At 34.5% G+C, this 27,984-nt stretch overlaps 2 pseudogenes; one reads left to right on the top strand and one right to left on the bottom strand.

Moving 5' to 3' along the window:
* Positions 1 to 4,508: 4,508 nt before the first annotated feature.
* LOC125862471 (uncharacterized) lies at positions 4,509 to 5,966 on the bottom strand (annotated as a pseudogene).
* A 1,094-nt stretch (positions 5,967 to 7,060) lies between these two features.
* Positions 7,061 to 8,536, top strand: LOC125861461 (uncharacterized; annotated as a pseudogene).
* The last annotated feature ends 19,448 nt before the right edge of the window (positions 8,537 to 27,984 follow it).

Raw genomic sequence — 27,984 nt, 5'->3', positions numbered from 1 at the left:
ATTCCACATGAACCCTATGATTTGAGTTATAAATTTTGAAAAGCTTTTTAAAGCCAACACTTGAGTTCTTAAACTGAGTTTTGAGAAAATAAAGATGAGTTTTGGGAAAAGAGTTTTCTAAAACATGATTAGTGTGACAATCGAGTATGCCATCAATGTATGAGCAGTACGGTACCTAGTTATACCATCAATGTTTATGCAGTATGACTTCTCGAGTAATCAATGATCATATTATTGTATGATTTTGAATTGTTTTTTTGAGAAAGAGTAGAGTTAATTTCAGTTTCTTTAAAGTGATATATGGGAACTAAGTATTCCCAAGAGTAAATGGTTTCACCTTTAAGATGAGAGGAAACTGAGATTTCCAAAGGAGTTTTGAGAAGTTTGAGTACCATCTCTTTTAAGAGATAGATTTTTGAGTAATTATCTCAAACCACAGAAAGAGTTACATTTTTAAACATATGAGCTAGTTATATTTTGGGAGTAGTATTGGGCACCGATATGGGGGAGAGTTTAGACAACTCACAACCCCTATAAACCATGTCGCCAACGTGGATAAAAAGGGTCATACTTTTTAAATGATTCCTTAATGTTTTTAGCATAGACTAGTGGATCCACTTAGTTGAGAGGTCTTATACCCTGACAAAGTATAGGACAGTTCTAGCACCATGGGTGAGACGTTGTATCATCACATAGCTTATAGTGATGGTTGTCGGTTAGGGAAATTCCCACAGAGATATTTTGTATTCTTATATACACAAAGTTAATGTCATAAGTATATACTGTATTTAATAGTCCATAGTTGTAACATGTCCTTACTAAGTTGGCGTTAGTTTTTGGTTGTGCAACCAGTTTATTATAACCTTGTAATTTTTGGGTTAAATAATCCTGGTTGGGTTCTTGGGTTGTAGTAGATCTGGGTTTAAGATTTAAAAATGTTTGGATTTAGTATATATTTTCTATATAGGTTCGCGTAATATGGTTCTATGACCTTTTGTCATGGCGTAGGCTATCAGCGTATGTAGAAGTTTGTGGTTCTATAGTCAATATATTTTTTTGTGTTGCCTTGGGGTAAATGGTTTTTCAAATATCTGGTTTCAGTTTGAGTTCTGCTTTCTTTTTACTTAAACTTATGCCTGAATATTCTATAATATGTATAAATTTTTCTAATAATCTTATATGTTCATCTTGTGTTATGGAATATAGTACTATATCAGATTAAAATGAACTACGAGTATTTGCAATATTGGATAGAATCTATGGAAGACATAAAACTATTAGAACAATTAATGGAGGAAAGTTTATATATGTACCAAAGAACCCAAGATATGTTATACCTAGAATATATCATAAATAATATTAAAGATATATCAAGATTAAGACATTTGTTAGTTGAGTATCTTATTCTTGAGTTGAGTAAGTTCAAAAGAGGTAAGTATGTTTCCTTTTTATCAAGTTCATGCCTATGTTTATGCTATAGAATTCCCCTTACATGTCCATACATTCCATGTACTGAGCCATTTGTCCTGCATCATTTCATGATGCAGATACATGTATTCAGGGTCATTAACAGGAGCTTCATTGATACCATATGGAGTTCGAGTTAGCTATGGTGAGCCTCCTTGCTTCTGGAGGGTTCCACTTATACTTTCGATTATATTAGTTGTTAGGATGTTGTGGGTCTTGTCCCGACTTCCAAATTTGTCAGTTAGAGGCTTCATCGATAGACAATAGAGTTTCATAAGTGTGTTTCATTTGTCTTGTTAAATGTTTTAAGGACTTGAGTTGCCTAGTTTTGGCTAGTTGAATATACGATTATATTCTGAGTTAATTATTTGAGTTTCAATGAATTTTATTCAGTTTTAAGCTTTGTATGCTTAAGTTAGTCTTCCGCTTGTAGTCAGCCATGAGGGTTCGCTTGGGGACCAGCAATGGTTCTCGAGTGTCGACCACGTCCAGGGTGTAGGCTCGGGTCGTGACAATAACGACATAAAAGGATACAATTTATCTAAACATTGCATTCATTAAAACAATATAGTGCCATACAATACAATACATTACGAAACAATACATAAGAACCATCCAAATTGACATTATGTAACACCTAGGATTTGGAAAGGCAGGAAATTCAGTTTTTAAGAAATCTAGTGCCAGTTTCTACGGTGCCATTCACGGCTCGTGGAACGACCCATGGACCATAGGTTAGGTCTGTGGTTGGCCAGGCAAGTCTTCCCGAATTGTCAAGTTCCAGTACTTTTTCAACTGTCCAATAGGACAGACCGTCGTTCAATGCACGAGCCGTAAATAGGTTTTGTAGGTGAGTTCTAGACTTGTGGAGATTTTGAGGCAGAAATTTCAGAGCCACGATTGGGACCAACGGCCATCGATTGGACCACAACCTGTGGGTAGATCCCGTCGTTGGGGGTCCTGATTTTTGAGTCTCTGACACCAAATGACGGACGATTAGGACGGTCCGTTGGTGGAACCACATACCATAGCTCGTCAACGCCGTTGGGTCGGTATTTATTTTTTAGGGCCTTTTTGGTCTTTTCCTAATTATTCTAGCCTAATACTATATCGTTTTGGCCTTCACCAAAACCCCTATATAAGCGTTTTAACCCTCAAATTTACATAATTGAAATCATTCTCTCAAAATCCTTAAAGAAGAACAAAGTCTTCCTCTCAAAAATATTTCTCTCTCCAGAAAGCTTGAAGAAGAAGGAGTCAACATAGGGTTTCAAGCCAAGCCTCCAATTCCACCATTGAGGGCAACCTTTTGGCATTGAGGTATGATTTTTTTTCATCCATGGAGCCTTTTTCTCCATGGAGTTCCTAAATTCTCCCATTTACAAAGTTAGAAATCCCCAACTGAGTTAGGGTTTTTCATCCATGTCATGGGTTCTTTTGAATGTTGATTTATTTGATTGATTTATGAACTTTTATAAATGAATTTATATAATCTCATGATTCTAAGATATTCCCCAATTACCCATGCTTAACCCATGTTTTCTAGATATTGATGATTGAATGTGGGTTTTAAACTATGAAAGGTAAATTATGCAATTATGCATGTTCTTATGAAATTGATGAGATGATGTAGATTGCTTTGAGAGTAAAAGCCTATATGTTGTCATTGTAGTTAATTGTTGTGAAAGGATTGCTCACATAACTACCTCATGCATGAATGTGAAAGGTTTTTCTCACATAAAGGATTCTAAGGTTGAAAGGTCTTCTCACCTAAAATGAATCAAAGATACGGAGATATTTAATGAAACCTAGCTTGGATTGGTTACTTGATTGTACCTTTCCATGTATGACATATGACTTAGCTTGGATTGGCAAGATGACGTGCCCTTCCAAGGATAATAAGAACAAGTTAAGAAAATGACTATTCCATGGGAATTACGCTTAGCACCGAGAGGATATTGAGATGGGAGCTATACCGTTAATAGAGATCGGGTTTCTAGAAACAATCTCATAGATAGACATTAGCTAGTGGATCCACATAAGCTAGAAGTTCATGGTCTTACCTTGGCAAGTAGGACACCCCTTTTTGGTATAGGGTAGACACCGAATTTTGTGTTGATAGCTCACATGGTTTTATATGTCGGTTAAAGGTATATGTCCAACAATAATGAACTAAGGTTACTTCAAGAGTATCTTACACGTGACTTAAGATGATGTCTATTTGCATTAACCATGTTTTATGACTTATGTCTTCTAGTTCTTTTACATTCATGATTTAGCTTTGTTATTGCCCTTTATGAAAATGTCCCTTTTTTCATGTTTTCAAATGTTTTATGCATGACTATAATACTTGGTACATATTTTGTACTAATGCATACTCTTGCCTACATTTCCCCAAATGTAGGGTTCGACAATCAGGGTTCCCAGTTTCGTGGCTAGAGTTCTTTGAGGAAACTCCAAGCTTTTGTGAGTCCTTATGCTACGAGGATAGAACATTTATTATTTTTAGTTTTTCCTTACTTTCTGTTTTTGAACTTGATGTATGGGGCCACGTCCCAATAAACTCTTATGTGCTAGATGGCTTTGAGATGATGTTTAGATTTCTGCTTTTCTCTATAAAACTTTGCTATATTGAAACTGCCTTTTAAATATCTTTATTCTACTATCTTGGATGATGAATGCTAAGTGACTTGTATGGGGCCTCTCGGGGTCTGATGTTCCATGTTACGCCCAGGGGGATACCTTGGGTCGTGACACATTGTAATATAGCAAAAATAGAACAATTAAGATCCTAATAGAACAAAACTCAAAGTGACTTCTTTCAAGAAATTCATCAAACACTTGGGGCACAAATAGTTTTGACTAAAAAAACTAAATTATTGTATGAAAACATACATGGAAAACAATTGTTGGGATATTCAAATTCTACCACTATCATCTCAGCGGCCTCTCCCTCATTCGTTGCTACCACCGTTTGGACCATTACTAGCTCTACCGTCGTCGTCAACTAGATCTCCAACAATTAGTTGAACCTTGCAATGCTAACACCAATTTAGGTAGTTCAAAAAATATTCTCACTTGTATTTGTCCTTTTGTGTGAATAATATTCTTATTTGGTCCTTTGTTCCAGGCTCTCCCTCGAAGATTGAAGATTCTATTTTCTTTTCGGGGAGGAATCTTCTGCTGACATTCCAACATCCTTTCATTTAAAATTATTAATGTTGTAAGAATACATAAAATATATATATATATATATATATATAAATTGCAACCAAAAAAATAGTGCAACTACAAAATTAGTCACCAAATAGCTTATGGATGACAAGTATTTTTTGATAATTTGTTGTTAATCTGTTTTTAAGTAAGATTATATAATGATAACTTTTTTTTATACTAATGATGAGATTTATCAAAATTTCTAATTCCTATATTTTCTATAGTTGTTATTTTTTGTTATAAAAAATTGTTGTCTAATAGCTAGCGTAACATTAACTTACCTTATTTTTGTGTTTGACATCCCTATTCATGAGGTTGTTCATTGCTTTACCGAGAAACTTTTTGACCTCCCTCTTGCCATAGTTGTTGCTTTTCTGTTTCTTTGTTGCAGACTTCCTATTCAAGATGGAACGTTCAACTTTTCTTTTCACGGAGTTCTTTTTAATAACCCCAATATTTGGATTAATAAGAAAAATTTAATCAGAATAATGTGAATGTCTTTGTGTCTTAAAATGATAGTAAAAGTTAGTGTCATATAATTAGGAGGTCGTCATGGAAATCACTTCTTGCAGAAAAGCAAGGTAAGACTTAGTAAATATTTCTTACATACACATATATATGTGCGCAATAAACTTAGTCAAACAAGCTATAGTAGTCCAACAAAATGCAAATAATGTAAGAGCTTACCTCTTTTACTTTAGTGGTTTCTTGATCAACTTCAAACTTTGATAAACCTTTGAATACATATTTTCTTACCTCCAAAATAGAACGATATTGTTTGCTCTTATGATAGCAATACTACAATCCAACAAACATTTTTTTGTTAAGAACTAACTATATATATGATTTTACAAAGTACAAATTGCACATATTACAAAGTAATTATATTAGTAGCTCTCATTTTCTTGATATATCATTGGTTAGAGATTCACTGGTTCTTAATTAGGATAAAAACTAATATATATAAAAATTTAAACAACTAAAGAAAAATATACAATATAAAATCCAAATAAGTTTGAATGTGATAGTATAGTTGTAGTTTAGTAGTCCAGTTTAAAATAGGAAAATAAAGTTTAATTATCGTCTAACACACACGAAACAAATGTTGTGATTCTTTTTTTTTTTTAAGAAAAAAAAAGAGATAAAACAAGCAATAATATAATTAAGTGGAGGATTCACGATATGGTTAGTGATCAATAAATCCAAAGGATTGTATTTTCCGTGTCAAATGCTCCGGATCCATTTTCACGTTGTCTCTTTTCAGCTACCCATCCATGTAGCATCTCCTTGTATTTACGGTTAAAACGATCACAAATTGGTTCTTCTGCAGGATTTTTTCTAACCACTTCTGGATTATAAATGGTGTAACATTTAACTTCACCTTTAGAAGGTTCAATTCGGAAGCTAACATTACGAAAGACTGATCTTTTCTTCTTCGCACGATCAATCATGTTTTCACAAAGATATTTCTTTCAGAAAAACATAATCTGATGGGAATATAAATATCAAAAGGTTATCTTGAAAGGAAATATCTTTTGAAAGAACTCAATTTCTTCTAATTTTGAAGAATCGTATAGTTCAAAGATGACATTTTTATCTTCTCATAAAAAAGAAAGTTCAAAAATGTAGCCTAAGAAATTTTTATTTTTCTATAATCTCCCTGTCCCCCTCCCCCAACCCCCACTCCTATAAATTCTTAAAAATATTTTTTAGTTCAAACTTTTGTGTTCACTCGCTTTTAAATATGTGAAACCACGCATTTTATCAAACTCAGTAAAATTAAATGTCACATTAGCTTAGTCAAATTAGGATAAGTAGAAGGGTCTCCTCGATCATTCCGCCTTCAACAAACAATAAATAAGTATTGACTAAATGTCCAAAATTCGTGATTTTTTCCCTGAAAGAGCCACCTTCTACAAATAATAAATAAGTATTGACCAAATATTCAAATATCGTAACTTTTTTCCTAAAAGAGTCACCTTCTACAAATAATAAATAATATTATTGACTAAATATGCAATTATCGTAATCTTTTTTCTAAAAGCAATCATATCTTATTAATTTCATCCTTATCTATTTTCAAAATTACTTTCCATCTTATCAATTTAATTATCTATATAAGCCTCAAACCACATTACTTCTCAACTATTATTCTTGAGTTTTCTTTACTTTTTTGTTTCTTATAATTCCTTTGAGAGTATCCGAAAACATGATTGATCATGAGAAGAAGAAAAGACCAGTGTTTGGTAATGTTAGCTTCCGAATTGAACCTTTCAAAGGTGAAGCTAACTGTTACACCATTTATAATCCACAAGCGGTTAGTACAAATCCTGCAGAAGAACCAATTTGTGATTTTCTTAACCGTAAATACAAGGAGATGCTACACGGATGGTTAGCTGAAAAAGAGATAACGTGAGAATGGATCCAGAGCAATTGACATGGTAAATACAATTTTTTGGATTTATTGATCACTACCAATATCATGAATCGTCCACTTAATTATATTATTGCTTGTTTTATCTTTTTTTTTTCCTGAAAAAAAGAAAAAGAAAAAAGAATCACACATTTGTTGTGTGTATATTAGGCGATAATTAAACTTTATTTTCTTATTTCAAACTGGACTAGTAAACTACAACTATACTATCACATTTAAACTTATTTGGATTTATATTGTATATTTTTCTTTAGTTGTTTAAATTTTTATGTATAACTAATTTTTATCCTAATTAAGGACCAATGAATCTCTAATCAATGATGTATCAAGAAAATGAGAGCTAGTAATATAATTACTTTGTAATGTGTGCAGTTTATACTTTGTAAAATCTTATATATAGTTAGTTCTTAACAAAAATCTTTGTTGGATTGTAGTATTACTATCATAAGAGCAAACAATATCGTTCTATTGTGGAGGTAAGAAAATATGTGTTCAAGGGTTTATCAAAGCTTGAAGTTGATCAAGAAGCCACTGAAATAAAAGAGGTAAGCTCTTACATTGCATTTCTGCAATAAGTGATTTCCATGACGACCTCCTAACTATATGACACTAACTTTTATTGTCATGTTAAGATGCAAAGACATTTACATTGTTCTTATTAATTTTTTTATTTATCCAAAGGTTTGGGCTATTAAAAAGCACTCCATGAAAAGAAAAGCTGAACATTCTATCTTGAAAAGGAAGTCTGCAACAAAGAAACAACAAAACAATAACCATGGCAAGAGGGAGGTCAAAAAGTTTCTTGGTGAAGCAATGAACAACCTTATGAATAGGGATGTCAAACACAAAAATAAGGTATGTTAATATTACGCTAACTATTAGACAACGGGTTTTTTATACAAAAAAACCATTATAGAAAATATAAGAATTATAAATCAAAAAATCTCATCATAGAACAAAAAATAGTTATCATTATAATTTTATTTAATAACGGATTGACAACAAATTATCAAAATATAGTTGTTAGCTATAAGCTATTTAGCGACTAATATTGTAGTTGCACTATATTCTTTTGGTCGTAAATTTTTTATATATATTTTATGTATTCTTATAACATTAATAATTTTAAAATGAAAGGATGTTGGAATGTTAGAAGAAGATTCCTCCCCAAAAAGAAAAATAAAATCTTCAATCTTGGAGGGAGAGCGTGAAATAAAGGAGCAAGTAAGAAAATTATTCACACCAAAGAAAAAATAAAAGAGAGAATATTTTCTGAACAACCTAAATTGGTGTTGGCATCACAAGGTTCAACTAATTGTGGAAAGTCTTGTTGGCGACGACAACAAAGATAGTAATGGTGCAAACGGTGGCAGCAACGAAGGAGGGAGATGCCAAAGAGATGATTGTGGTAGAATTTGAATTTGCATGTTGGTGGTGGAGCTAGTAATGGTGAATTTGGTGATGTCATGGGATATGACGAGGGTCATGGATCCGATGCAAACAGTGGTGGCAACGAAAGGAGGGAGAGGCCTTGGTAGAATTTGAATAGCCCAACATTTGTTTTTCATATTTTATTAGATTTTTAAGTAGAAGTATTTGTGCCCCAAGTAGTTGATGAATTTCTTGAAAGAATTTACTTTGTATTTTGTTCTATCAATAAGATTGGGTTTTTTGAATACAGGATCTTAGTTGTTCAATATTTGCTAGATTACACTATGTAAGGTTCAATCAAACTTTTTTTATTTTAATACAAGTAAGATTCAATCAAACTTTCTTGAAATCTAAATCTCAATATTTGAAAAGGAGTGAGGAAAAATGCATGAATTTTCTATATCAAATAGACAGAAAGCAAACCTCAAATGGCAGATACTTTTATTCAATAGTCAAATTCCTTCAAAACCACATAATCAAGACATGATAATTGGATTGAGGCAAACATGCTGCTAACTTTTACTAACAGTCATTCTCTCAAGGAAACAACAAAAAGGACAATGTTTTGTTGGTAAATAAATAAGGTGCCTATTTATTTTCTAGTGTGTGACAAGTGAAAAATATATTATTCCACAAATATTTATATATGAAAATTATTTTCTTTATTTTTATCAGGAAAATAATTTTGAAGGAGTTTCTTTTTCTAGAGAAATTAATTTTAAAAATATTTGACCAACCAAATATGGAAAATATTTCCCTCCATACAAAACACACTTACTTTTTAAAAAAACAATTCTATTGTATTTCAAAACATTAATTTTGTTTCATGAAATTTCCTTATATATATATATATATATATATATATATATATATACTTATACTACCTTAAAAGCATGAACTCCATAACTTAAATGTCAAATTACTATAACAACCCCAACTTAAAGCACTCAATTTAATAGATTTTCTATATTTTATATTTATTTATTTAATCTATATTATATTAAAAGGTGACACCTTTTCAAATGGATGAGTAGTGACTTTTCCGAAGGGTTGTGACTTTTCTATAGAGTTGTGACTTTTTCGATGAGTAATGAAATTTTTGAAAAGTTGTGATTTTTCTGAAGGGTTGTGACTTATCTGATAAGGCATGATAAACATTTTTTTATCCTACCCTTTGTTGTCTATAAATAGAGGGATTTTCTCACACTTCTATACTGTGAATTTTGTATGTTTTCTATTCTTCTTCTTAAAACAAGGAAGATTGTGAGAGTTGTTCAATTATGCATTTAGAATATATTTTTTATGGGTAAATTAGATAGATAAAAAAAATGGTTCAACAAGGAGAGTGAAATAAATCAACTTCAAACGAGAAGACTATCTTGATAATTAATAAACTTTTGCAGCAACTTTAACTTGACAAGAATTTCAATGATTTTTCGTTACACAAACTACAACTTGGTGTTCAGGTTGTGAAAAGTCTTAAACTGATGAAGAAAAATGATTTGATCAAAAACTTGTTTGAAGAGTCCAAAATAGATTTAATAAGGACTCTTTTGTTTTCAATTTATTTGTTTTACTTTTATTTTTATTCAGCTAAATATAGAATGTTCCTTTTTCTTGTGGGTGGGGGCACATATTTAAGACCACAAAGTTAATAGACATTTTTATATATTCTACATATGATCCTTTAATTAAAATTCTTCTTAATTTTTTAAAATTTAATACCATATTAAAATTAGGCAAATCTATATCTATCTTTTTTTGTCTATACTACCTTAAAAGAATGAACTACCTAACTTAAATGTTAAATTATTGTAATACCTCCTACTTAAAACACCAAATTTAGTATATTCTCTATATTTTATATTGTATTATATTTATTTATTTATTTATTTATTTATATTATAGTAAAGGCAAACACCATTTAACATGGAATGGTTGTGACATTTCCAAAATTTTATAACTTTTCTGATGAGTTGTAATATTTCTGAAGGGTTGTGATTTTTCTACAGAGTTGTGACTTTTCCAAAGAGCTATGACTTTTATGATGATTTGTGACCTTCTAGAAGGGTTGTGATTTTTCTAAAGGGTTGTGAATTTTTTTTATAAAGCAGAATAAATAGTTTTTCAGATGTGAACAATCTCAAAGTTCACTGAAATTAGAACACTCCCTAATATGGATATTAAATTAATCTAATTCTTTAACTAAAAACATACAATTTAGTATATCTTCTATATTTTAAATCAATACTTATTTATATTATATTATATTATAAAAGTAAGAAGTCCAACAACACAATAATAACTAAGTAATGCACTATGGGGAATGGAGGAGATTTTAATAGTGACTAACTTTTAGTAGTAATCGTAAGAAAGTTTAGATTCATTGTTCATAGGAACTTATACTTTATCATTCATTTTATAATTATTTACTTAAGTTTTTTATTTAATAATATTTACATTATTTTTAAAAATAATGTGGTACATGCTTTGATATTCACCTGCAATGCACTTGCGACAAAACTAGTATATATATATGAAGAAAATATTTTATTTATAAAATCAAAGGTTCTTGAATCTTACTTCAAGTTCTATCCATTTTCTTGTATTTTTGCATATTTCTATCTTTAGTAACATTCCTATTTATAAAGGTAAAAATCAAATTAAACTAGGACTAGGAGCTACTCTAACTAATAAATTCTAATCAAAACATAAATAAGGAAATACCATAAATAACAAATCCTAAACAACTTAAGATTTCTACTCTAACTTTGAATTATTATTTCCAACATTTTCCCGTAATTCAAAGTTTTATACTCTTGCCTTGTTCTTCTTGTTATTGTTGTTGTATTGGAGTACTTCTCTTCAATCTTCAATTGTTGGAAACTTCTGTCCAATCTTTCAATTGTTGGAGTTCTTCTCTTTAATCTTCAATTGTTGGAGTACTTCTCTTCAATTCTCATTTATTTGTTTTCTTGGTTGTGTTGGAGCACCTTCTCTCCAACTTCCAAGTGTTGGAGTACTTTCTCTCCAACTCACGATATTTTTTTTCTTGGTTGTGTTATAGCACTTCTCTTCAACTTCCAAGTGTTGGAGAACTTTCTCTCCAACTCGTGATATTTTTTCTCTTGGTTGTGGTGGAGCACTACTCTTAAATTTTCAAGGTTGATGCCCTTCTCACCAATGCCTTTTATTTTTGTTTTTGGTGTTGGAACACTCTCTACAACTCTCGCTGATCCCATCAACTCCTTTTCTTTCTGTGTTTTTTTAAAAAATAATTATTTTTGGTGTTGGAGCACTCTCTCTCCAACTCTTGTTGATGCCCTTCACATCAACTCATTTTCTTTTTGTATTTTAAAAAAAATAAAATATTTTTGGTGTTGGAGCACTCTCTCTCCAACTCTCGTTGACGCCCTTCCCATCAACTCATTTTTTTTTTGTTTTTTGTTTTTTTTGTTCTTTTTGTCTTTTTTTTTTTTAACTTTCTCCAACTTTTAATTTAGAGAAGAGGTTTTTCCTCTTGTGCTTGGTTGCACTTCTTTAAATCTGAAATATTTTTGCAAGTCTTTCCTCCCAGAATGTTTTTTTTTCATGCATATATTATTCGTTCAGCTTTTGTCAACATGATCATTGGCCAGCCAGACGACATTTATAGGTTGTAGCCGCCCGCCAACAACGGAAACTCTTTGATCTTCTACAAGGATCGTAGAATCTCTGATACCAATTTGAAGGAAAATTTATTTATAAACTCAAAGGTTCTTAAATCTTACTTCAAGTTCTATCTATTTTCCTGTATATTTGTATATTTCTATCTTTAGTAACATTCCTATTTATAAAGGTAAGCATTAAATTAAACTAGGACTAGGAACTACTCTAACTAACAAATTCTAATCAAAACATTAATAAGTAAATACCATAAATAACAAATCCTAAACAACTTAAGAGTTCTACTCTAACTTTGAATTATTATTCCAACATTTTCTCGTAATTCAAAGTTGTATAATCTTGCCTTTTTCTTCTTGTTATTGTTGTTGTATTGGAGTACTTCTCTTCAATCTTCAATTGTTAGAAACTTTTGTCCAATCTTTCAATTGTTGGAGTACTTCTCTTCAATTCTTATTTATTTATTTTCTTGGTTGTGTTGGAGCACCTTCTCTCCAACTTCCAAGTGTTGAAGCACTTTCTCTCCAACTCACGATATTTTTTTCCTTGGTTGTGTTAGAGCACTTCTCTTCAACTTCCAAATGTTGGAGCACTTTCTCTCCAACTCGTGATATTTTTTCTCTTGGTTGTGTTGGAGCACTTCTCTCCAATTTCAAGGTTGATGCCCTTCCGGCCAACACCTTTTCTTTTTGTATTTTTGATATTTTTTCTTTTGGTTGTGTTGGAGAACCTCTCTCCAACTTCCAAGGTTGATGCCCTTCCCACCAACGCCTTTTATTTTTGTTTTTAGTGTTGGAGCACTCTCTATCCAACTCTCTTTGATGCCCTTCCCATCAACTCCTTTTCTTTTTGTGCTTATTTTAAAATTTTATTTTTGGTGTTGGAGCACTCTCTCTCCAACTCTCGTTGATCCCCTTCCCATCAACTTCTTTTCTTTTTGTGTTTTTAAAAAAATATTATTTTTGGTGTTGGAGCACTCTCTCTCCAACTCTCGTTGATGCCCTTCCCATCAACTCATTTTTTTTTGTTTTTTTTTTAACATTCTCCAACTTTTAATCTAGAGAAGATTTTTTTCCTCTTGTGCTTGATTTCAATTGTTTAAATCCGCAATATTTTTTGTAAGTCTTTCCTCCTAGCATGTTTTTTTTCCATGCATATATTATTCGTTCAGATTTTGTCAACATGATCATTCACCAGACGGGCGACATATATAGGTCATAGCCTCCCGCCAGCAGCAGAAACTCTTTGATCTTCTACAAGGATAGTAGAATCTCTGATACCAATTTGAAGGAAAATTTATTTATAAACTCAAAGGTTCTTGAACCTACTTCAAGTTCTATCTATTTCCTTGTATTTCTGTATATTTCTATCTTTAGTAACATTCCTATTTATAAAGGTAAAATTCAAATTAAACTAGGACTAGGAACTACTCTAACAAAGAAATTCTAATCAAAACATAAATATGTAAATACCATAAATAACAAATCCTAAACAAGTTAAGATTTCTTTTCTAACTTTGAATTATTATTTTAAACATTTTCCCGTAGTTCAAAGTTGTATACTCTTGCCTTTTCTTCTTGTTATTGTTGTTGTATTAGAGTACTTCTCTTCAATCTACAATTGTTGGAAACTTCGTTTCAATCTTTCAATTGTTGGCGTATTTCTCTTCAATCTTCAATTGTTGGAGTACTTCTCTTCAATTCTCATTTATTGTTTTTCTTGGTTCTGTTGGAACACCTTCTCTCCAACTTCCAACTGTTGGAGCACTTTCTTTCCAACTCACGATATTTGTTTTTTGGTTGTGTTAGAGTACTTCTCTCCAACTTCCAAGTGTTGGAGCACTTTCTCTCCAATTATCGATATTTTTTCTCTTGGTTGTGTTGAAGCACTTCTCTCCAATTTCCATGGTTGATGCCCTTCCCACCAACACCTTTTCTTTTTGGTTTTTTCGATATTTTTTCTCTTGGTTGTGTTGGAGAACTTCTCACCAACTTCCAAAGTTGATGCCCTTCCCACCTACGCCTTTTTTTTTGGTGTTGGAACACTCTCTCTCCAACTGTCACGACCCAGACCGTCGTGATTGACACCTACACTAATCCTCCGGTGGGAAAACCACCACTACAACCCAAACCAAGCAACTCATCCAAAAACTAAAGCATTTAAGGATATGTAACAAGTTAAATACTAAGGAAAAAATAGGGAGTTCCCATAAACTCCAAACAAAAGTCTATCAACTAAACAAATGCGGAAGTAACACCTAGAGCCTGGAAGTCAATGTACCAAAACATCTAAAGTTCAACAATGTCTAAACAAGAAGGGATACAATACCATACTAATGAACTAAAACTTAATTAGAAAGTCTAAGTCCGAAATGGTTGACATAGACGAAAGAGAACTCATGGCAGCCCGGAACAAACGGCTCACCCTTGAATTCGAATGATCACTTATCTTCTAAGCAAGGCCTGTCAGTAGACGCTTGAAGATGACCTGTACTCAACAAAGAAAGAGCAAGTGTAGTATCAGTACACAACCACAGTGTACTGGTAGGATCACGTGGCTATCGCACTAAGTGAAAAATACATAAGTCAAACCAATAATATAATCACATGCATATATCTAACATATACAATATTATCAACATTTACGAACAACGAACAAATTCACATTTCTCAAAATACACAATTATGAAATGGAGCTCTTGGAATTATTAAAATAGTTCACTGTTTCGTGCAAACAGCTTTGGCGGTGGTTTCGGTCTCACTGGCGGGGCCGCTGTTGTCACGACCCAACCAATTGGGCTAGGAGAACCCTCATATCCTAATAATTTAAAAATAAGGACATTTGAATAAATGTAAATAAATATAATAACGAAATTCTTAATTAACAACTTTTAAAACAATTTCAAGTTAAGACTTGTAAAGTAATTAACAATCCCAAGGATCTAGTCTAAATAGGTACAAGAGCTACTAAGAGTACAATTGGATATGATAAATAAAAGATACAACTCCCACTATGCGGAAGGAAGAATAGAAGCTGCTGGAGACTTTCTTCGTCTTCACCTAATGAAACCTCACCGATCCTGCAACCAGACTATGTCAGAGCCTAGGTTAGTTGATCTCAATATACCAAAACAAGTCTACTAGAGTATTGCGGAATGGTATGGGGATGCCTTTTCTTTTCTTCGAGAGGCTATAGGACTTTAGGAAATCTCTCTATTTTCTCGTCTCCTTTCGTGCTATAACTTGATTCCAATTGGTATCTGTCGATTCAAATTGGTATCTAACCTCCTTCACTCTTCTGTCCACAGATGGTTAATGCTAGATTCAACGGAGTCAGGCCCATAGCTCTCGTCAATGCTCCAGCTGAGAAATCTGCAGTGAGAGGTCACGATCGAGGCAGGGGTAGAGGAAGAGATAGGGGTATAGGTCATGGAAGAGTAGTGCCTGCTAGGAATGGAGCTCCTATTGAGAATGCTCATGTGAATGAGAACCCTCCTGTGCATCATGAAGAGATAGAGGAAAATGTTGATGATGAGAATGTTGAGGATGTGGGATAAGAGGAAGAGGTGCAGGCTGAGACTACCGATGTTCTTCCCATAGACCCAATGTTAGCTCGACAGATCATGTCATTCTTGAAAGGGTTGGTTGGTCCTGGAGTGCTTCCTTCTGTTAAAGAAACTCAAGCTCCCGCTAATCCCCCTGTTGCTAGAACTGTGCCCAAGACGGGTGGAACGGGAGGTAACGATGCTTTATTCCATCCTTTGTTGAGTTCTATTATGACTAGTAATGAGCATGAAATTTTGACCAAGTTTTTGAAGCTAAATCCTCCTGTGTTTCTTGGTTCTGAGAATAAGGATGCTTTTGAGTTCATCTTAGATTGCTATGAGAAGCTTCATTAGTTGGGAATTGTCCATCAGTATGGGGTTGAGTTTGTGTCCTTTGAACTTCAAGGTAAGGCTAAGCAGTGGTGGAGAGCTTATATGGAATGTAGATCTTCTACTTTACCTCCACTTACTTGGACCCAATTTCATGCTCTTTTTTTCGAGAAATATGTGACTAGGACTTTGAGGGATCGCAAGAAGGATGAGTTCATGGCTTTGGAGCAATGTGGTATGACTGTGGCTGCTTCTGAGGCCAAGTTCCATGCTTTGTCTAGATATGCTACTCAATTGGTGACTACTGAGGAAGAGAGAATCCAGTTATTTATTAGGGGACTTAATTTTGAGTTGCAAGTATTATCTGTTCATATGACTTCTGCATGGAGGAGCTTCAATGAGGTAACAGACAATGTTAAGAAAGTGGAGGAGGTGAGGCGAGACGGTCATGCTAAGGCATTGGCAAAAATGGCCAAGAATTCAGACAACTTTCAAGGTTCTTATTCCAGAGGCTCAGGGAGGCCAACGCTTGCAGCTAAGCCAATTAAGTCCGCTATGCCCGCCTCTACAAGTAACTACTGAGGAACTCCATCTCATAATTTGATTCAGGATAGCTAGGTGGTAGCACCTTCTGCAGGCAGCATGCCATCTTTTGATCGTACTTGTTACAACTGTGTTGAACCTGGGCATATGAGGAAAGATTGTCCCCACCTACGTGTGTTAGATTCCACGCAACAGTAGTCTAGAGCAGTGGTACCCGCGGGAAATGATAATAATGGTCGAGGACGTCCACAAGGTGGGCGAGGAGGTAATCAACGAGGCCGTGGAGGTAGAGGAAATGGTAATACATGCAGGGGTAACATGTAAAAAGGCATGGAAGTGGATCGTCAAGATGATAGGGCTCAGTGTTGCCTTTCTGGGAAAGAACGAGGCAGAGGCGTCTGACGCAGTGATCACATGTACTATTCTTTTCTAGAAAGGCATAACACTGAGCCCTATAGTCTTGACGAGCCACTTCCCTACTTTGTTGCATGTTACATCTGCCTGCGTTACCATTTCCTCTACCTCCACAGCCTCACTGATTACCTTCTCGTCCACCTTGTGGACGTCCTCGACCATTATTACCATTTCATGTTGGTACCACTACTCTAAACTGCTGCTACATTGAATCTAACACACGTGGGTGGGGACAATCTCTCCTCATATGCCCAGGTTCACCATAGTTGTAACAAGTACGATCAAAAGATGGCCTGCAGCCCACAGGATGTGTGACTCCCTGTGTATCCTGAATCAAATTATGAGATGGAGTTCCTGAGTAGTTACCTGTAGAGGCAGGCATAGCGGACTGAATTGGCTTGGCTGCAAGTGTTGGCCTCCCTGAACCTGTAGAATAAGTACCTTGAAAGTTCTTGAATTCTTGGCCCTTTTTGCTAATGCCTTAGCTGACCGTCTCGCCTCACCCCCTTCACTTTCTTAACATAGTCTGTTACCACATTGAAGCTCCTCCCTGTAGAAGTCATATGAATAGATAATAATTTCAACTCAAAATTTAGTCCCCTAATAACTGGATTCTCTCTACCTCAGTGGTCACCAATTGAGTAGCATATCTAGACAAACCATGAAACTTGGCCTCATAAGCAGCCACAATCATACCACCTTGCCCCAAAACCATGAACTCATCCTTCTTAAGATCCCTCAAAGTCCTAGGCACATATTTCTCCAAAAACAGAGCATGAAATTAGGTCCAAGTAAGTGGAGGTAAAGTAGAAGATCTGCATTCCATATAAGCTCTCCACCACTGCTTAGCCTCACCTTGAAGTTGAAAGGACACAAGCTCAACCCCATGCTGATGAACAATTCTCTGCTTATGAAGCCTCTCATAGCAATCTAAGATGAACTCATAAGCATCCTCATTCTCAGAACCAAGAAACACAGGAGGCTTTAGGTTAAAAAACTTAGTCAACCTTTATTGCTCATTACCAGTCATAACAGAACTCAACAAAGGATGGAAGAAAGCATCGTTACCTCCCGTTCCACTCGTCTTGGGCGCAGTGCTAGCAATAGGGGAATTAGCGGGAGCTTGAGTTTCTTGAACAGAAGGAAGCACTCCAGGACCAACCAACCCTTTCAAGAATGACATGATCTGTCGAGCTAACACTAAGTCTATGGGAGGAACATCAGTAGTCTTAGCCTGCACCTCCTCCTCTTGTTCCACATCGTCAACATTCTCATCATCAACATTCTTCTCTATCTCTTCATGATGCGTAAGAGGGTTCTGATTCACAGGAGCATTCTCAACAGGAGCTCCATTCCCAGCAGGCGCTACTCTTCCACGACCTCTACCCCTAGCTCTTCCTTTATCCATGCCTCGACCGCGACCTCTCGCTGCGGATTCCTCAGCTGGAGCATTAGCTGGAGCATTGACGGGAGCTACAGGCCTGCCGCCGTTGAATCTAGTGTTAACCATCTGTGGACAGAAGAGTGAATGAGGTTAGATAATAATTTGAATCGACACATAACAATTGGAATCAAGGTATAGCACGAAAGGAGATAAGAGAAAACAAAGAGATTTCCTAAAGTCCTATAGCCTCTTGAAGAAAAGTAAAGGCATCCCCATACTGTTCCGGAAGACTCTACTAGACTTGTTTTGGTACATCGAGATCAACGAACCTAGGCTCTGATACCAACTTTGTCACGACCCGGACCGTCGTGATTGGCATCCACACTAACCCTCCGATCGGAGAACCACCACTACAACCCAAACCAAGCAACTCATCCAAAAACTAAAGCATTTAAGGATACGAAACAAGTTAAATACTAAGGAAAGAAATAGGGAGTTCCCACAAACTCCAAACAAAAGTCTATCAACTAAACAAATGCGGAAGTAACACCTAGAACCGGAAAGTCAATGTACGAAAACATCTAAAGTTCAACAATTCTAAACACGAAGGGATACAACCCCATACTAATGAACTAAAACTTAATAGAAAGTCTAAGTCCGAAATGGTGAACATAGACGAAAGAGAACTCATGGTAGCCTGGAAGAAATGACTCATCCTTGAATTCAAACGATCACTTATCTTCTAAGCAATGTCTGTCAGTAGCCGCTTGAAAATGCCTTGTACTTAACAAAGAAAGAACAAGTGAAGTATCAGTACACAACCACAGTGTACTGGTAGGATCATATGACTATCCCACTAAGTGTAACATACATAAGTCAATACAATAATATAATCACTTGCATATATCAAACATATACAATATTATCAACATTTATGAGCAACGAATAACTTCACATTTCTCAAAATACACAATTATGACAAGTCAGTGGTCCTCTCATGGAACCCAAACCCAAAACAGTTAGCATACCGGAACGTGGTACCTGATCCAATGATTATGCCAGAATGTGGCAACCGATCTCATAACTATTTCGGAATGTGGCAACCGATTCAAGTTAGTTATGCCGGAACGTGGCAACATATCCATTCAACACACCACAATCACAATCTCAAGTATATCCTCAAGATCATAAATTTAAGTCATGATTTCATGGTAACCATCATTCATCCAAGTGTGATCAATAATGCAACATTCATATACATACATATATCATAATGAAGCAAGAACAAACATACATCACACAATCGTAGAATCACAAACATCACCTACCTCGAAACAAGCTTGAAATCCTAAGAAACTTGATCCTTCCCTTTCCGAATTCGTTCCGCTTGTTCTTAGTCTACAAACAATCATAATAACACGGGAATCAATAAACAATTACTAATTACCTGGATTACTAACAATTCTAACAACCATATATCATACCCATGATCCCAAATATCCAAAGTAGGGATATTCCCACCATGGTTTCCAATTCAAAACCTTCCCCCATCGATAATTACCCATTTTATTATGCTCTATGGATCAAAAATCGGATTCGGGAGTGAAAAGCTTACCTTTAGCCTCAAGAATGGTGGAAAATTGTCAAGAGTCACCTGGGGTTCGTTCCTTAGCTCTAAAAATTGAAAAGTATAGAATAAAGTCATTTTGGGGTTTATTTACGACTTTAAGTCGCGTCTGGCCCGGCATAGCCACCCTTACCCCGCTACAGCAGCCTCACCAGAGCGACCAAAACCACCGCCAAAGTGACTTGCACAAAATAGTGAGTTATTTTAATAGTTTCAAGACCACCATTTCACAACACACCTTTAATCAACGACGCTCATAAAATACCGTTCACGCTAAGATCGATTCTGGGAGTTCTACTCACCTGAATTCAATTCCGTAAAGTCGTACGAATTCCTTAACGACTTATCTAACTACTCATGTAATCAAAATCATAAATAAGTCACCCGATTGTTGCCAGATTTTCCTACAGCTCAATGACTCCGATTTCGTCTCAATCTGGACTAGGTTGGAAAATTCCAAGTTACTACGAAAAAGTTTTTCGACCCAAATGTGCTTTACATGTGTATACGACGTTAAACTATTTAGATGTCATATGAACATGTGAAGATAACAACTATATATTATTTTTTCGAACTAATTTTTGTATATTAATTTTTTATTTTATAAGTTATAACATAATAGATGGTGTTCTTGTTGTTGGCTTTCATATTGAATTCTCAATTAACTGTGTACAGAAATCAACTATAGTTATCTGACTATCCATAGTTAACTGAGAAATGTTTCCTTTTTTTTTTTACCGAAAAAACTAAAAATTAAAATTAAAGAATATGTTCTATCTGTGAAATTATATATATAATCACATGTTTATCTTAAACCCAACAAAGATATAGTTCATATACTTATAAATGCTTTTCTATTTATTCAACCAAGAATGATTCATCTAAGGAAAACTAACGTGTTATCACATATATAGGGGTGGTATAATAATATAAAAATTTATTAGTCAAAAGTTAATGTAATAAAATGTAATGACCGGTTACTGTCGTTATAGAAAATCCAACGGGGAAACTTTTTTGGCCCAAAAAACTATTTCGTAGTAACTTGAAAATTCTCAACTTAGTCTAGATTTGGACGAAATCGGAGTCAGTAAGGTCTAGAGAAATCTGATAACAAATGGGAGATCTAATTATGAATTTGATCATACAAGTAGATATTTAAGACATTAAGGAACCCTTACGACTTAACAGAATTGAATTCGGGCAAGTAGAACTCTCGAAATTGATCTTAATGTGAGAGCGTAGTTTCTGAGTGTCATGGGACAAAGGTGTGTTGTGAAATGGGGGTTTGGAAATTCGTTAATTAGCTCTCTGTTTTGTGCAAGCCTCTACAACGAAATTTTGTTCTGTCAGGGCGGGGCAGCTGCACCGGGGTGAGGACCGTTGTGGTAGGACATTCGCAAATTAAATTGGAAATAAACCCCAAAAATGTTTTATTCTGTACTTTTCGACTTTGAGAGCTAAGGAACGACCCCAGCTATTTTCTTGACAGGTTTTCACCATTCTTGAGGCTAAATGTAAGGTTATAACTCCCCGAATCTGCTTTTCAATTCGTAGAACGTAAACTAATGGGTAATTATCGATGGGGGAGAGCTTTCATCTGGAAATCATGGTGGAAAAAGCCCTAATCTGGGTATGGGGATCAAGGGTTTGACCTAGGATCGATATTATTGATATAGTCTGGGTAATTAGATATTGTTTATTGATCCTCGTACTAGTATACGCGCCTGCGCATTGCATGGATGATTTAAAATGTAATAAGAGTACTTCGTAACAACAACAACAACAACAACAACAAACAACAATAACAACAATAACAACAACAACAACAACAACAACAACAACAACAATGTGCAACCCTAATAAGATAGAATTTTTAGTATGAAAAAGCAAGAAGTAACTTAACTTATTATTAATCTGTGATTAATGTTACTGTCCTATAAACCTAAACTTTTTTTCTAAGATTTTGAGATGTGAATATACAGAGGTTTCAACTGTATATGGACATAAATAGAAATTTTACATGAAGATATACCCCCTTAGGAAGAGAATTTTGTGAATGAGAAACAAACTGTGTTGTTTTAATGATATAATCAGACAGTTTTTTATTTATTAAAAGACAGTTATTTTAAATCTGAACTTGACCGTTCTTGTGTGTAATCATATTGTGTGTTCATATAATCAAGACTCAAGACTATTACTCTGAATACTTCTTGCTAAAAAAAAAATAAGAAAGAAAAAAAACATGTCAACATTTATAATATATTTCCTTTAAAAAAACATTTTGTAAAATAAACCACAATATTTATATAGCAATCATCAATATTCAAATTACTTTTTAAGATTTTGAAGAATATTGACTTCTAGTGTGATGTATAGATTTTCACAATAACAAAATTCTCACTCGATTATAGTTTCAAAATTCTCACAAAACTCTCATGTTAACACAAATAAAAAATGATAGTGAGAAATACAAATAAAAAACTCTACCATTAAATTATTTTTTTCCTTCTCGCATTGTCAGATCTCCATTTCGTTCATCTTTGAGAGCATTTCTTCGCCTTGCATGGAGATTCTTCAATTGATCTACCAAATAGAAGACCAACCGAGATATACAAACAACATAAACTATAAAGTATAAACAAATTGAAAAAAAAAAAATCAAGAATCTTCATTTCGTGCATCTTTGAGAGCATTTCTTGGCCGGACATGGAGATTCTTCAACATATCAACCAAAAAGAAAACCAATCCTGAAATACAAACAACATGTACTATAAATAAAGTATAAACAAATTGAAATAAATATATAAATAAATCAAGAAGAACTCCAAAATCCTAAACATTCCTTAGATGATTAGTGAACTTGACCGCAATCTAAAAAAAATGTAGTTTTGTTTTGGAAAATGGTATTTTAAATTGATAAAGTAATAGAGAGAAATTAAAACTCTTTTAAATAGTAACCCACTATCTTGCGGTTTTCTGTAAAACAAAAACACAATCTAATTTTTTTATATCAATTATTTTTAATATATATTTCTACTTTTTCTAAAACTAATACACGTTTATTTATTAAAACTGTTTTCATATTTGTTTTAGAAACAATTTTTAATTTTAATTATTTTTAAATTGCTTAAAATTTTTGTTTTATTTTTTCAATTATAGATTATTTTAAATCTTTCAATTTCACGTAAAAAAATACATAATTTCATGATAAGGTTGAGAAGTTGAAGTTAGTTTGAATTCAAAATGTAATTAAATTTGAAAACCTCCTAAAATTATGATAAAACTAGTACACGTATCCGCGCGTTGCGCGGATATTTTACAATATAATATTTTAAATTAAAAATAACTATTAAAATTTATTATGCACTTAGTAGGGTGTATTTTTAAAATGATGACACAATTCATTAACTTATTTATTTGAGCATGTTAAATTAATATTATTAATACACAATTTAATAATTATATTATTAAAATATTGTGTCTATAGCTATAATGAGCTATTAGAATAATATTATAACAAATTAATTTTTGAATTTTAAAATTGTTGATTTTTTATTAGTATTTTATTATATTAAAAGAAATACAATCCGTGTAATATAATTGGTTTAATTTACTAATTTTAGTTAATCAGGTTTTAGAGTTCGTATTTCAGTGGGAATGTAATGGGAAGTTTTAAAACTGCCTATTTATATTCCCATTTTTATTTAAATAAAGAATATAATTATTATTTTTAATTTTTAATTTGAAAAATGATCATTCAAATATTTAATATTTTTTAAAGCTCAAAATTCTAGGAATCCAACTTGTCTATTAACATCTAACGTTTTTTTTTTCATTTTAAAAAAACGAAAAATTCTAATTTGTCTTCTAAAACAGTTACTTTTTTCCGTTTAATAAAAAAATTAAATTAACTCTATTTAATTAATTTATAATTTAAAATTTAAAAATTAGAGATTTGTTGTGGTGCTGACATGTGGCACTTGTCCTCTCCTATTATATATAGATAGATTATTGTGATTGTTTGTAAACCAAGAACAAGGAAACGGATCCGGAAAGGGAAGAATCAAGTTTCTTAGGGGATTCAGGCTTTGTTTGAGGTAGGTGATGGTTGTGATTTCATGATTGTGCGATATATATTTGTTCTTGCTTTATTATAATATGTGTATGTATGCAAATGTTGCACTATTGAATCACACTACTTGTAAATGAGGATAATGATTGATGAATGCCATGAATCATGACTTGCTTGTATGATTTGAGAATATATTGTGATTGTGATTGTGGCTTGTTGAATGGATTGGGTGTTGCATTCCGACACACTAACTTGGATCGGTTTCCACATTTTGGCATAATTATGGAATTAGTTGCCACGTTCCGGTATAAACATTGGATCGGGTACCACGTACCGGTACGCTAATAGTTTGGGTTTGGGTTCCATAAGAGGACCATTGAATTGACATAACTGCATATCTTGAGAATTGTGAAAATTGTACATAATTGTAAATGATGTTGATAATGTATATGTTCGATGTATGCATGCTATTATTATGTTGTAATGATTTATATATGTTTCACTTAGTGGGATAGCCACGTGATCCTACCAGTACACTGTGGTTGTGTACTGATACTGCACTTGCTCTTCTTTGTTGAGTACAGGGCATCTTCAGGCGGCTATTGACAGACCTCGCTTAGAAGATCAGTGATCGATTTGAATTCAAGGGTAAGCCAGTTCTTCTAGGCTGCCATGAGTTCTCTTTTTTCTCAGTACATTTCATTCGAACTTATATTAGTTCATTAGTTATCTTATGTTTAGTTGGGTTGCACCCATTTTCCTTCAGACTTTTGGTTCATTGTTAGAGTTTTGGTACATTGTCTTTCTAGTTCTAAGCATTTAATTCCGCAATTCGTTGTTAGATCTTTTGGAAATTTATGGGAATTCAATATTTAGTCATTTTAACCTGCTTCTATAACTTTAAATGTCTTAGTTTTGATGATGTTGTGTAGTTCATTGGTTAGCTAATTAGTATTAATGGTTCTCCCACCGGAGGGTTAGTGTGGGTGTCAATCACAATGGTCTGGGTCGTTACATAGTTGATATCATAGCCTAGGTTCATTGATCTTGATGTACCAAAACGAGTCTAGTAGAGTCTTGCGGAACGGTACGAAGATGTCTATAATTTTCTTCGAGAATCTATAGGACTTTATGAAATTTTTCTATTTTCTCTTGTCTCCTTTCGTGTTGTAACTTGATTCCAATTGGTATTTGGCGATTCAAATTGGTATCTAACCTCCATCACTAGGTTCAACAGCGTCAGGCCCGTAGCTCTCATCAATGCTCCAGCTGAGGAATCTGCAGCGAGAGGTCGTGGTTGAGGCAGGGGTAGAGGAAGAGCTAGGGGTAGAGGCCGAGGAAGAGTGGCACCTACTAGGGATGGAGAACCAATTGAGAATGCTCCTAGAAATGAGGCCCATCCTGTGCATCATGAAGAGGTAGAGAAGAATATCGAGGTTGAGGGTGAAGAGAATGTTGGACAAGAGGAAGAAGTACAGGCTGAGACTACAAGTATTCCTCCTTTAGACCCAATGTTAGCTTAACAAATTATGACGTTCTTGAAAGATTGGTTGGTCCTGGAGTGCTTCCCTCTATTCAAGCAACTCAAGCTCCTGCCAATCCCCCTATTGCTATCACTGTCACCGAGGTGGGAGGAAATGTAGGTAATGATTCTTTCTTCCGTCCTTTGTTGGGTCCTGTTATGACTGGTAATGACCATGAGATGTTGACCAAGTTCTTGAAGTTGAAACCGCTTGTGTTTCATGGTTCCGAGAGTGAGGATGAATATGAGTTCATCCTAGATTGCTATGAGAGGCTTCATAAGTTGGGAATTGTCCATCAACATGAGGTTGAGTTTGTGACTTTTTAGCTTCAAGGTGCGGCTAAGCAGTGGTAGAGAGGTTACATGAAATGCAGATATTCAGTTTTATGCCCACTTACTTGGACACATTTTCATGCTCTATTTTTAGAGAAGTATGTGCCTCAGACTTTGAATGACCATAAGAAGGATGAGTTCATGGCATTGGAGAAAAGTGGTATGTATGTGGCTGCTTATGAGGCTAAGTTCCATGCCTTGTCTAGATATGCTATGCAACTGCTGACTACTAATGAAGAGAGGATCCATTTATTTATTAAGGGACTAAATTCTGAGTTGCAAGTATTATCTGTTCATATGACCTCTGCAAGGAAAAGCTTCAATGAGGTAACAAGCTTTGTGAAGAAAGTGGAGGGGGTGAGGCGAAATGGTCAGGCCAAGCCATTGGCTAAGAGGTTCAGGGAGGCCAACACTTGCAGCCAGACCAATTCAGTTCGCTATGCCCTCCTTTACAGGTAATTACTCGGGAATTACACCTCATAATTTGATTTAGGATACCTAGGGAGTCGTACTTTTGGCGGGCAACATGCTGTCCTTTGATCATACTTGCTATAACTGTGGAGAACCTGGGCATATGAGGAGAGATTGTCCCTACCCACGCGTGATGGATTCTGCGCAGCAGCAGTCTAGAGCAGTGGTACTCGGGGGAAATGGTAATAATGGTCGAGGGCATCCACAAGGTGGGCAAGGAGGAAATCAGTGGGGCCGCGGAGGTAGGCAAAATGGTAAAGCAGGCAGAGGTACATAGCATCCAGGCAGGGAAGTCGCCCGTCACGATGATAAGGCTCAATGTTATGCCTTTCCGGGCAAGATCGAGACAGAGGCGTCTAACGCAATGATTATAAGTACTATTCTTGTTTGTGACCGTATGGTTAATGTGTTATTTGATATGGGTTCTACTTATTCTTATGTATCCGTGCGTTTTGCCTCAACATTTTCTATGATTTGTGATATACTTGATGTCCTCATCCATGTTTCTACCCCAGTTGGAAAGTCTGTCATAGTCACCCATGTCTATCGTGCTTGTCCTATTTTGTTTATGGTTTTCAGACTTGGTGTTGATTTAGTGATTTTGGATATGTCTGACTTTGATATAATCTTAGGCATGACTTGGTTCTCCCCCTATTATGCTGTGCTTAATTGTAATACTAAGTCTGTAACTCTAGAAATTCCGAGAAGGGAAAAACTAGAGTGGGAAGGGGTGTACAAGCCTAAGCAATCTAAGATCATATCCTCCATTCGGGCTAGAAAACGTGTAGGGAAGGGTTGTTTGGCTTATTTGGCTCATATTCAGAATGTAGAGGTTGAGTCTCCATCTATTGAGTCTCTTCCTGCGATGTCTGAATTTAGAGAAGTGTTTCCTATGGATTTACCTGGTATGCCTCTGGATAGAGCTATATATTTCTTCATCGATTTGGAACCTGGTACTCATCCCATTCCCATCCCTCCATATCGCAGGGCCCTGACAGAATTAAAAGAGCTTAAGGCTCAAATCTAACAACTTCTTAATAAAGGATTTATTCGTCCTAGTGCTTCCCCGTGGGGTTCTCTAGTTTTGTTTGTTAAGAAAAAAGATGGTAGTATGAGAATGTGTATAGATTATCGGCAATTGAATAGGGTCACCATTCGAAACAAGTACCCATTGCCTTGAATAGATGATCTTTTTGACCAATTGCAAGGTGCATAAGTTTTCTCTAAGATTGATCTAAGGTCTGGCTACCATCAATTAAAGATTAGGCTTGAGGATGTGCCCAAGACGGCGTTTAGAACCCGCTATGGGCACTACAAGTTTCTAGTTATGTCGTTTGCGTTGACTAATGCACCTGCAAATTTTATGAGTTTAATGAATGGTGTGTTCAAGCCATATCTTGATTCATTCGTCATAGTTTTTATTGATGATATTTGGTCTATTCTAAAAGTGAGGAAGAACATGCCGATCACCTTCGTATTGTTCTGGGTGTTCTTGGGAAACAAAGGTTGTATGCGATATTTTCTAAGTTTGAA

This window comes from Solanum stenotomum, chromosome 4 (assembly GCF_019186545.1).
Source record: "Solanum stenotomum isolate F172 chromosome 4, ASM1918654v1, whole genome shotgun sequence".
Classification (NCBI taxonomy): Eukaryota; Viridiplantae; Streptophyta; class Magnoliopsida; order Solanales; family Solanaceae; genus Solanum; species Solanum stenotomum.
Note: the sequence above shows the minus strand (reverse complement) of the source record. Positions and strands in the feature narration are given on the sequence as shown.